This window comes from Bufo bufo, chromosome 5, assembly GCF_905171765.1.
Source record: "Bufo bufo chromosome 5, aBufBuf1.1, whole genome shotgun sequence".
NCBI lineage: Eukaryota > Metazoa > Chordata > Amphibia > Anura > Bufonidae > Bufo > Bufo bufo.
The window spans coordinates 43,057,870-43,071,131 of NC_053393.1; positions in this window are offsets into that span (position 1 = coordinate 43,057,870).

Below are 13,262 nucleotides of genomic sequence, written 5' to 3' on the forward strand. Positions count from 1 at the left end.
TAGTTAGAGGGTCTGGATACATTTAGAGTGTCTGATCTTGGGCTTTATGTATTCAGGGGTCTGAATTTGTCTAAAGGGGTTGGGTCTGGTCTGAGGTCTGTATTTAGGGGGGTCTGATCTGAGTCTTTATTACTTTAAGAAGTCTGGTCTGAGGTCTGTACTTAGTCTATATATATTTTCAGTGTTTGGTCTAGGGCTATAATTGTTAGGGGGTCTAATCAGGTGTGTGGTCTGAGGTCTGCATTACTTTGGGGGGGGGGGGTCTGGTCTGAGTCTATATTACTTTAAGGCAGGGATGCTCCACCTGCGGCCCTCCAGCTGTTGTAAAACTACAACTCCCACCATGCCCTGCTGTAGGCTGTCCGGGAATGATGGGAGTTGTAGTTTTGCAACAGCTGGAGGGCCGCAGGTTGAGCGTGCCTGCTTTAAGGGATCTGCTCTGAGGTCTGTACTTAGAGGTTCTGGATATATTTATAATGTCTGATCTAGGTCTATATTTGTTAGGGGCCTGGTCTGAGGTCTGTATTACTGTAACCGTTATTTTCTGGCATCTGTATTTATTTAGGCCCCTTATCTGGGGTCTATTTAGGGGGTCTGATCTGCCTTTATTACTTAAAGAGGTCTGGTCTGAGGTCTAAATTTAGTTAGAGGCTCTGGATATATTTATAGTGTCTGGTTTAGGTCTATATTTGTTAGGGGGTCTTCTGGTCTGAGGTCTGTATTACTGTAGCAGTTCTTTTCTGGTATCTGTATTTATTTAGGCCTGATCTGGGGTCTGTATTAATTTTGGAGGGGTTCATGTGCATTACTTGTGATTTGAATCCCAATGGTGGTGGGGGTCGGTGTGCCCTAAATAAATTACCGTATATCATTTCTTGTAATTTTCCTAATGTCTCTTTAAAAAAAAACATTTGACACACTGAAATAGACCCTAAAAACATATATCATTTCACTCCTTGCACTGCTTTGTCTATTAGAGAAGACGCCTGGGGCTGATGTCAGGACATTACGCAGCAGATAAGCGCCAATACCTTCTTCATTTACAGTCCTTGATGTGCGTTATCTCTAACAAGCACATGGTAATCCCTGTGACCCCGCCATGTTCCCATCTGTTCCACCCTCTGTGATATACAGAAGAAGTCAGCGGTGGTTCCACAGCCCATTTTACAGAACGTTTCACAGAATTAGATTGTCCGCGTTACCGGGCAAACAACCTTTTATCATCCAGTTGTCAGGGAAACTAGTGATGTAGATGACGGGCTGAAGACATTAGGGCTGCACCTCTTCTACAAGACGACATCCTGCATCGGGAAGAGATGATTTGCTGATGAGAAGTGAAGCCATTATCTGGAGAAATGAGGACGTGATGGAGAAATGTCCGGGTCATTTAACGATGATCCTGGCCTCTGCTGACCGCAGAAGTTCCAGTTATGGCAGATATTAGCATGAAAAACTGTTCTTGTAACTTGTAAGTTCTGGAAGCTGCAGAGGAAGTGCAGGCTCCATGTTCTCCATGTTGGGACGAGTCACACACTATTCCTACATTGGACACATACCACCCACATCATTCATACACCGGACACACATCACACACACCCCATTCATACACCGGACACATACCACACACATCATTCATACACCGGACACACATCACACACACACCATTCATACACCGGACACACATCCCACACACATCATTCATACACCGGAAACACATCACACACATCATTCATACACCGGAAACACATCACACACACACATCATTCATACACCGGACACACATCACACGCACCCCATTCATTCACCGGACACATACCACCCACATCATTCATACACCAGATACACATCACACACACACACCATTCATACACCAGATACACATCACACACACACATCATTCATACACTGGACACACATCACACACCATTCATACACTGGACACACATCACACACACACACATCATTCATACACCAGACACACATCACACACACACACCATTCATACACCAGATACACATCACACACACACATCATTCATACACTGGACACACATCACACACCATTCATACACTGGACACACATCACACACATCATTCATACACCGGACACACTTCACACACACCATTCATACACAGGACACATACCACCCACACCATTTATACACCGGACATATATCATACACACACCATTTATACACTGGACACATACCATTCATACACAGGACACATACCACCCACATCATTTATACACCAGACACATATCACACACACACACATACACACATCATTCATACACCGGACACACACCACACACACAGGGCCGCTGATAGGCCAGTACAGCTGGCCCAGTTGTACCGGGCCCGGCTGGCAGGGGGGCCCGGGCTGCCGACTCCCGAGCCATTTTAATTTTTTTGCTGTCAGTGGGCTGGCTCCAGTAACAGCAGGCAGTGTGGGGGCGGCGCTCACTCACTGACGTCACACGCCTGCTCCTCCCACTAGGCGGCGCAGGCGCGTGACGTCAGTGAGTGAGCGCTGCCGCCCGCACTTGTTACTGGAGGCTGGAGGGTGGAGGGAGGAGGCAGGAGCTGAATGTAAGGTAGTATTTTAGTAAAGAGATGAGCGCTGTGCCTGTGCTAAAATTAAAGTTACTGTCTGCAGCCTGCACGGCTGCACCGATTTATTAATGTATACTACTGTGAGTGGCGGGGGGGGATCTATATGGATGACGTCATGACGGCACTGTTATAGGGAGGGCGGGGGATCCGTGGATGGCACTGTTATGGGGGGGGGGGGTCTGTCATGTGGATGACACTTATGGGGGGGGCCGGGGGGTCTGTGGATGACACTTATGGGGGGGATCTGTGGATGGCACCATTATGGAGGGGGATCTGTGGATGACACTGTTATGGGGGGGATCTGTGGATGACACTGTTATGGGGGGATCTGTGGATGACTGTTATGGGGGGGATCTGTGGATGGCACTGTTATGGAGGGGTATCTGTGGATGACACATAGCATAAGATGCTATATACGGTATGTGTCGTCCACAGATCCCCCTCTATAACAGTGCCATCCACAGATCCCCCCATAACAGTGCCATCCACAGATCCCCCCATAACAGTGCCATCCACAGATCCCCCCATAACAGTGCCATCCACAGATCCCCTCCATAACAGTGCCATCCACAGATCCTCTCCATAACAGTGCCATCCACAGATCCCCTCCATAACAGTGCCATCCACAGATCCCCTCCATAACAGTGCCATCCACAGATCCTCTCCATAACAGTGCCATCCACAGATCCCCCCATAACAGTGCCATCCACAGATCCCCCCATAACAGTGCCATCCACAGATCCTCTCCATAACAGTGCCATCCACAGATCCCCTCCATAACAGTGCCATCCACAGATCCCCTCCATAACAGTGCCATCCACAGATCCTCTCCATAACAGTGCCATCCACAGATCCCCCCATAACAGTGCCATCCACAGATCCCCCCATAACAGTGCCATCCACAGATCCCCTCCATAACAGTGCCATCCACAGATCCTCTCCATAACAGTGCCATCCACAGATCCCCTCCATAACAGTGCCATCCACAGATCCCCTCCATAACAGTGCCATCCACAGATCCCCTCCATAACAGTGCCATCCACAGATCCCCTCCATAACAGTGCCATCCACAGATCCCCTCCATAACAGTGCCATCCACAGATCCCCTCCATAAAAGTGCCATTCACAGATCCCCTCCATAACAGTGCCATTCACAGATCCCCTCCATAACAGCGCCATTCACAGACGACCCCCCAGCGCCATAAATATCACTTGTAGACAAATCTGCATGTTGTTTCAAGGCGGCGTCTGGGGAGGGGCCAAGGGCGGGGCCAGGGGTGTGGCTGAAGGAGGGATCAGGGGGTGGAGCTGAAGGGGGCCCCGTCATGTATGCTGTACGGGGCCCCATGATTTCTATCAGCGGCCCTGCACACACACACACACACATCATTCATACACCGGACACATATCACACACACACACACCATTTATACACCGGACACATACCACACACACACACACACATCATTCATACACCGGACACACACCACACACACATCATTCATACACCGGACACACACCACACACACATCATTCATACACCGGACACATATCACACACACACACACACACCATTTATACACCGGACACATACCACACACACACACACCATTCATACACCGGACACATACCACCCACATAATTTATACACCAGACACATATCACACACACACACACACACACCATTTATACACCAGACACATATCACACACATCATTTATACACCAGACACATATCACACACACACCATTTATACACTGGACACATATCACACACCATTTATACACCGGACACATACCACACACACACACACACACACCATTCATACACCGGACACATACCACACACACACACATCATTCATACACCGGACACATACCACACACACACACATCATTCATACACCGGACACATACCACACACACACACCATTTATACACCGGACACATACCACACACACACACCATTCATACACCGGACACATACCACACACACACACACCATTCATACACCGGACACATACCACACACACACACACCATTCATACACCGGACACATACCACACACACACACACCATTCATACACCGGACACATACCACACACACACACCATTCATACACCGGACACATACCACACACACACACACCATTCATACACCGGACACATACCACACACACACACCATTCATACACCGGACACATACCACACACACACACACACCATTCATACACCGGACACATACCACACACACACTTCATACATTGGACATATACCACATACACACACTTCATACACTGGATACATACCACATACACACACCATTCATACACCAGACACATACCACATACACAGCACACACACCACAAATACAATGTCTCATACACTCACACATGGTAAGACTGAGGTTTCTTGGCCCCGCCAGAGAAAATTATTCTTGATGACCAACCTTCATATCATCAATAACGTGCAATAGATTTTGATTCAAAGAAATAGACCCTAGAGGCAATTTATTGCCCCCAAAAGCAGCTTAGAATGTTTTTCTCCCCTGGACCTTTGGGGCCCACTATGGTATCAAAACAAGTTGGTACAAACTGGTACAGAAGGAGATAGGGCCCTGCCCGCGAGGGCTTACAATCTACATGACACATACACACAACGTTCATACACTGGATACATGACACATACACCACTCATACATTGGACACGGCACACATAAAATTCATCTATTGAACCAAATCCACACACATACACACGCTACTGTACTTTGAATACGTGTTGCATGCACACCACTCATACTTTGGACACATGCCGCACACATCACATGAAGCACATACAGTAGTGTTCAAAAAATAAGTGAGTTTAAAAAAAAGCAAAAAATCCTTATAACTTTTATATCCATAAATGCACTGCAGATACTAGACATTCAATTCCAAATCACAGTAATAGCACATTGTATCCATTTTGTGTTAAAGGGAGTCTGTCATCAACATTTCACCTTTGTAACCCTTCCCATAGCTTTCTAGCAGCCTTACAGTTATCAAAAACGTTACCTTTAGCATCAATCCTGGACTTATAAAACCGGCAAAAAACAACTTAGTAGCATATGCAAATGAGGGCTCGCAAGTGCCCAGGGGCGGCGTTACCCTCGTAGGTGCCCTGCTAGCTCAGCCTTTTCTTCGCTTCCCCCCCGCCCCTTCCTTCCCTCCGCCCGCCCCCATCCTTTCCCTCTGACCGCCTATCTACTAACTTGTTGTTTCGCCGAGATCCCGCGCCTGCGCGCTCAGTCCGTCAGCCGGCGCATGCGCACTGCGATGCCCTTTCCTTGTACGGCATCACAGTAATTAATGCGCATGCGCCGGCTAAATTCTTTGTGGGGTTAAATAAAAAAAAAAACTACAATTCTGCCAGGGAACTGGCAAATTGGCGATCAGCGTACATTAACTTTTTATTAATATTTTAATAGTTCAGACATTTTGAAACGAGGCAATACCTAGTATGTTTTTTTGTTTATACATTTTTATATGTAAAATTGGGAAACCTTTTTTTTTTTTTTAACCTTTACAATGAGAATTTTTAACCCCCTTAGGGGTCTAGATCCTTAGATCTTTTGACCCTTGTCCTATTCACCCTAATCGCTATTTCCTGTCATTGTGGCTGGGTGTCTGCTATATGATACAGCTGGCACCCGCCGCTTATGGAGCAGGATCACTTCTCATTCAAAGAGTTTTCTTTATTTTCATGACTATGAAGGCATCAAAACTATGAATTAACACATGTGGAATTATATACATAACAAACAAGTGTGAAACAACTGAAAATATGTCATATTCTAGGTTCTTCAAAGTAGCCACCTTTTGCTTTGATTACTGCTTTGCACACTCTTGGCATTCTCTTGATGAGCTTCAAGAGGTAGTCCCCTGAAATGGTTTTCACTTCACAGGTGTGCCCTGTCAGGTTTAATAAGTGGGATTTCTTGCCTTATAAATGGGGTTGGGACCATCAGTGGCGTTGAGGAGAAGTCAGGTGGATACACAGCTGATAGTCCTACTGAATAGACTGTTAGAATTTGTATTATGGCAAGAAAAAAGCAGCTAAGTAAAGAAAAACGAGTGGCCATCATTACTTTAAGAAATGAAGGTCAGTCAGTCAGCCGAAAAATTGGGAAAACTTTGAAAGTAAGGGCTATTTGACCATGAAGGAGAGTGATGGGGTGCTGCGCCAGATGACCTGGCCTCCACAGTCACCGGACCTGAACCCAATCGAGATGGTTTGGGGTGAGCTGGACCGCAGAGTGAAGGCAAAAGGGCCAACAAGTGCTAAGCATCTCAGGGAACTCCTTCTGGAAGACCATTTCAGGGGACTACCTCTTGAAGCTCATCAAGAGAATGCCAAGAGTGTGCAAAGCAGTAATCAAAGCAAAAGGTGGCTACTTTGAAGAACCTAGAATATGACATATTTTCAGTTGTTTCACACTTGTTTGTTATGTATATAATTCCACATGTGTTAATTCATAGTTTTGATGCCTTCATAGTCATGAAAGTAAAGAAAACTCTTTGAATGAGAAGGTGTGTCCAAACTTTTGGTCTGTACTGTGTGTATTACTATTTATGCATTGTTTATGCACTTATGTATTGTTACATAATATGTACTATTCATGTTACTTATGTATAATTAATATTGAAGTGAGTCAGATATTCCATGCTATTATGCTATTATTATAACACATTTTATTTTGCCATCACATTTATTTCTTATATTTTGCGCAGACACAAATACTTAATTTACGCTCACTACGTAGTGTGGTGAATGTTACTATTCTTCTCCTCTTCTGTGATGTGTGCGCGCGATGCCCGGCGCCGTGCCCGGTGCCTCTTGTCTGTGCGTCCTCATGCCGGGATCGTCCGACCATGTGATTCTGTCCCGTGATGTGGGCGTAGAGGCGGGAGGTAGCTGGGCGCGGTTTGACTGGAGCCTCGCGCGCCAACATGCATACCCAGATGGGGACAAGTATATGCAATTATTGTCTAACATCCGATTGGTGTAGAGGACGTATAAATATGTGATTCACAGAGATGGCGTTACCCCCGGACGAAGGCACGCCGAAACGCGCGTCGAGGTAGCGCCATCCTGGTTGACATAGCACACGTCCTCTTTAACTTATACGGCATTGGATATAGGTACTATACTGGTACCTGGTTATTATCAGGGATTGCTCTCATTTGGTCATCGTTGCACTAGCCTGCAATCCCTTTCTCTCCAGCCGTGCAGTTATTTTCGACACCCAATACCTACGACTCATTATTTTTCATAACAGTTGGTCATTGTATTTTTTACAATTAATACTATCCATTATCACGTTTCTTTATATATTTGATACGTGTGCAGCCCCAGGATGGCGTTCTCTTTGCTGTTTCTCTTTTCTTTTTAACGGCATATTATGTATCTTTTTTACATTTTAATCATGACATAATAAAATTATATTTTTATATACGGTACTGTGAGCTCCGTTCTTTGTTTTTTGCGTGTTTCACTCGGGAGCTAGTACCGAGTTATTTACATTTAGTGACCTCTTGGTTGTACTGGGTGGACACTGTTTTCCACTCTCACCATTTGGCCACTTCTGGTCTATTTGTTTCTTATTAATGATGTTGGACTGCTTTTTTTTTTTTTTTTTTTTTTTTTTTTAACCCTATAGTATTTTACTTATACATTAAATACACATTGCTAGTGCTACACACGTATCACTCACACTACAAACCTCGCTTTAGTCACATTACAATACCCACTTTTTTTTTTACAATTTCAACTTGTCAAGAAGAATCCTGACGAGCGGGACGCGGGCATTTCCCGCTGAGACAATATCAGGTCTCCCCCACCGCTTAGCCATGGTACTCAGACACCTCGCCACCTGCTCTCCGGCTGGAGCATCTGTACATCTGAACCATCATGATATCAATTTTTCATGCAGTTGGTTTCTGGAAGGCTAAATTCTCGAAAACGTTCTTAGTGAATTATATTATCGAATTGAGAAGATGCCATCACCAAAGAATGACTAAGAACATTCCATTCACAGTAAAGCGGCTTCACCCCCTCTCTGCTCCCATTGTACGTAATGTTCTGGTCTTCATTACAATTTTCCGCATTATTTTCCCGGACTACAGTGAAGACTTTGTTCTGATATCTTTGTTCCAGAGTTTGAGTTATTAAATATAATATTGTTTTGTGTTAATTACAGCTCAGTCCTATAAAGCCCACACGGCTGTATCCCTCAGAACCCATACCGTGCATTAATATTCCCAGACGGTGTTACATGAATAATGGAAGGATTATTAATTATTAAAGGGATTCTCTCCTCACAAATTACCCCTTTAGTATGGGAGCTGCACTGGCAATTAGCTGCGTCCTGGGAACTTGAGTTTTGCCGGGGGAAGTTGCAGTCATTGGAATATTTCCCTTGTAGTAGATGCCGCATTACCTGGCAGCCATTTAGATTAATGGCCGTCTACATGGGTAGCACAACTTGGTAAGAGGGTAGCACACAGAGAGGAGCCTTCCGTATGATGTCCCCATACCCACTTAGAAATAACCTACTAGGGAATTCTAACTTAATAGGTGGAGCAGACGGCTACGAAGAGCATTGTCAAGTTAAACTGCTGCAGTTCATGGTAGTTTGTGTTTTTGGTAAGTTTGTCCCTGCTGTCTTCCTGTGATGTTGTCAGTCCTTCCCTCTTTCTCTTCAAGCTTTTTCCATGGTTGCAACTAAATTCCATGCGCCTTAAGGATCTTGTGATGTCACAGGGGCACATGACCTGCTAAAGTCACATGAGTTTGAAGCAGCAACGGGATGTAGCAGCAGGGTAATATCTATATCCATGGTAATAAAGATTAGTAAAATAATATAAAAATAATAACTAAACCTATGATTGGTGTTTAGGCTGAGGCGCATGATAACTTAGAAATTTATGCTTTGAATGTCAGTTGAACCTGTGACGTCGCAAGGTCCTTACGGCATTAGGGTTGCCACCGACCCAGTAGGTATTTGTGGCGGGAGTCCTGTGTCGGTAATTTTTTTTGTTGTTGAAGTGGCAGTATTTTCCCTGCTCTGGCTCCATAAATGGCTTAGAAGTCCCTGCTCTGTGTCCATATATGGTTTAGGAGTCCCTGCTCTGTGTCCATATATGGAGTCAGCTCTTCTGGGAGTCCCTGCTTTGTGTCCATATATGGTTTAGGAGTCCCTGCTCTGTGTCCATATATGGTTTAGGAGTCCCTGCTCTGTCTCCATATATGGTTTAGGAGTCCCTGCTCTGTGTCCATATATGGAGTCAGCGCTTCTGGGAGTCCCTGCTCTGTGTCCATATATGGAGTCAGCTCTTCTGGGAGTCCCTGCTCTGTGTCCATATATGGAGTCAGCTCTTCTGGGAGTCCCTGCTCTGTGTCCATATATGGAGTCAGTGCTTCTGGGAGTCCATGCTCTGTGTCCATATATGGAGTCAGCGCTTCTGGGAGTCCCTGCTCTGTGTCCATATATGGAGTCAGCGCTTCTGGGAGTCCCTGCTCTGTGTCCATATATGGAGTCAGTGCTTCTGGGAGTCCCCAACTTTTACTCTGGCTGACTCTGTATAGGATTGTGTCTACATATGGATTCAGTGTATGGCGATGAAAGGGGGTATCCCCAAGCACCGAGAACAAGACACCCCTGTGTAGTTAACTTTTAATCAGTATCTATTTTTAAATTTTCTCTACCAGGTTAACCCACAACATTCTGTACTGAAGGCAAAGACTCTAACCATTGAGCCACAGAGCCCAGTGCTAGTAAGTGGGTGATTTTCTCTGGCCAAAATCCTCAGAAGTATTTTTCCCATGTATTATTTATTCAGATGTACAGTGTACTAGAATCTACAGATATATACCAATATATTGTATGGGAATTATTTTTCTCTTTTTAGAGGATAAAAGCAGAAGTATAATTTTTTATTTTTTAGCAAATAAAGTACAATAATCAGAAAACCGTCCATTATAGAAGGAGAACAATTAAAATAATGTAAGCACCGCCAGGACTGAACCTAATGGACTGCACTGACTCTCTAAGGCCTCATACACTGTAACCATATCGGTTTTGCGGTCTGCAAACTGTAGATCCTCAAAATACGGATACTGTCCATGTGCCATCAGCATTTTTTTGCTGACTCATTGGACGTCAATGGGTCCAGGGGCCACATTTTGCGGAACAGAATAGGATATGTTCTATAATTTGGGCACTGGACATACGGATGTGGCCAGCACACTGACGGTATCTGTGTTTTAAGGGTTATTCCCATTTTGGACATTTATGTTATATCTACAGGATGTGCCATAAATATCCAATAGGTGAAGGTCTCGGGAACGGTGGTTGCCCAACTCCCATCTCGCAACAACTGTGAATGGAGAGGTGGCCGCGCATGTGCAGCTCTCTCCATTCCCTTCTACAGGGCTACCAAGAATCGCCAAACATGCTCAATTGCGTATTTTTGGAACTCCCATAGATGAGAATGAAGAAAGCCATGCATGCATAGGGGACCCCTATTCTCAAGGTGTGGGTCTTAAAAGGTGGGAGCCACATCTATCCTATGGATATGCCCTAAATGTCCTAGATAGGAATATCCCTTCTGGATAATGACTTGTGGTTGTTTGGACCCTGCAGATCATCAGATAAATCAGAACAGACTTCTGTACACAAATTAATCACCTTTCCTTCACAAAACCAAACCCATCCAGCAATTACCCTCCTGATGAGATTACTGAGGGGCCAGCAAAAAAAATTGTCATTTGCTTGAAGGAAGCCATAGATCCTAGCGCCAGGGCAGACATGGCTTTGGAAGCTTGTATTTATTAATGGAAGCTGACAATCCAGAGAACTTTAGAATGTTCCTGAATAAATTATGTGCATGTTCCAGCTTTCTATTTCGGTGAGTAACTGACCCATTAACATCAAAGTGGCATCCTATTTAAATTACATGGCTCTGCTTCTCTGGCTAACCGTCTTTCATCTCACAGATGTCCTTTCCCCTTATCATGAGTCTTATCTGCTCACCATCTATATTAATGAAATGTATCTTCAGCATCTGCAACATGACATCTCAAGGCAGTGCATAGTGCCATTATATAGGTAGGGTCCATACAAGAGTAGTAGGTGCCCAATGGCCGAGAACACCTTAAAGTGAGTGTCCACCGTTTATCTTCATGAAATTAAATGTGCCAATGAAATTCTTAAAAGAGTTTTCCAGGCTCCTAAGATTGATGACCCTCCTCAGCGCAGGTTATTAATATCCAATTGGTGAGGATCCAACCCCCTGCACCTGCAGTACCCCAGACCTAGGGGTATATGCAAATTGTTTTATTGTTATGTATTGTTATATTGTTATGTTATGTATGTCATGTTTTGGCCGTGTATACCAGCCAGAGGAGGTATGAATGACAAAAGGTTGGCATTAACAGGGCTAAACACCCTGTTCATCCCTTTTTGGTAGGAGTGGACTGGTCCTACTTCCTGCCTTTATCTACTGAGAGGAGAGGAAGCACACTCCAGAGCTCCTGCTCCTGGGAACAATCCATGATTCTCCAGGGAGACCAAGACAATTCAGTTTCAAGAATGCACCCAAGAGACCAGACAGCAGAGTGAACAGCAACTTCCTGCTTTACAGACACTGCTGCAAGGTGAGGGACTATGGCTTAGACACCCATCACCTATACCACCACTAGGCCAGGTAAAGCTCAAGTCTGAACCTCACAGTGGACACCTATAAAGACAAGTGCTGATATCCAGTTATTCAACCTGCCTTCAAACCTCTTCAACTGGTGCCAGAAAGTGCACTTTGAATTTGCTTCTACTGGATGTACTGCAAGTTGTATTTTGTATAAAGTAAAAATAGACTGTTATATGTTCATTTCTGGCCTCATTCTTCAAACTTCATTTTCACTGCACTGATCCCCAGAGAGCGATGGCCTGAGAGAGTACACCATGACACCTCACCAGGGCCACTACCACTGCCATCCTCTGCACCAGCTCCTGATTGGCTCGCTGCACACCCCTACAATAAGTTTCAATACCACACATAACCTGTGGACAGCTGTAGTCATGTTTTTAGGAAAAGCAGCCACATTCTTCTAACTTTTTCCACCCCTTTTTGTCCTTCTCTGTGGATAGAAGACTTTATAGACCCTTTAATCATTAAATGATTTACTGCCTTCATCAATTCTAATTCCAGCACCTGTTACACATCCCTGAAGCTTAAATCATCTTAACGATGATCATTTTATTTATTTATGAACAAAATTAATTAGAAGCGACCGCCGAGTTATCTAAGATGCACCAGATGTTGCCTTGATTTTTAATCTCCCGTTTAACTCCATTTGAAGTTTGTGAGAAATAATCAGTAAATCCTCAGCTGCGCCCCAGTGATATTACCTGATGGTTATATCCTGCATGGACAGAAGGGGGATGGAGGGGGTGGGAAGACCACCTGGCACTTCAATTATTTTAGTTTTAATGCAGGAGACAGCCAAAGGTGGATATGTAGTTATTTATGTAGTATTATAGTAGTTATATTCTTGTACATAGGAGCAGTATTATAGTAGTTATATTCTTGTACATAGGAGCAGTATTATAGTA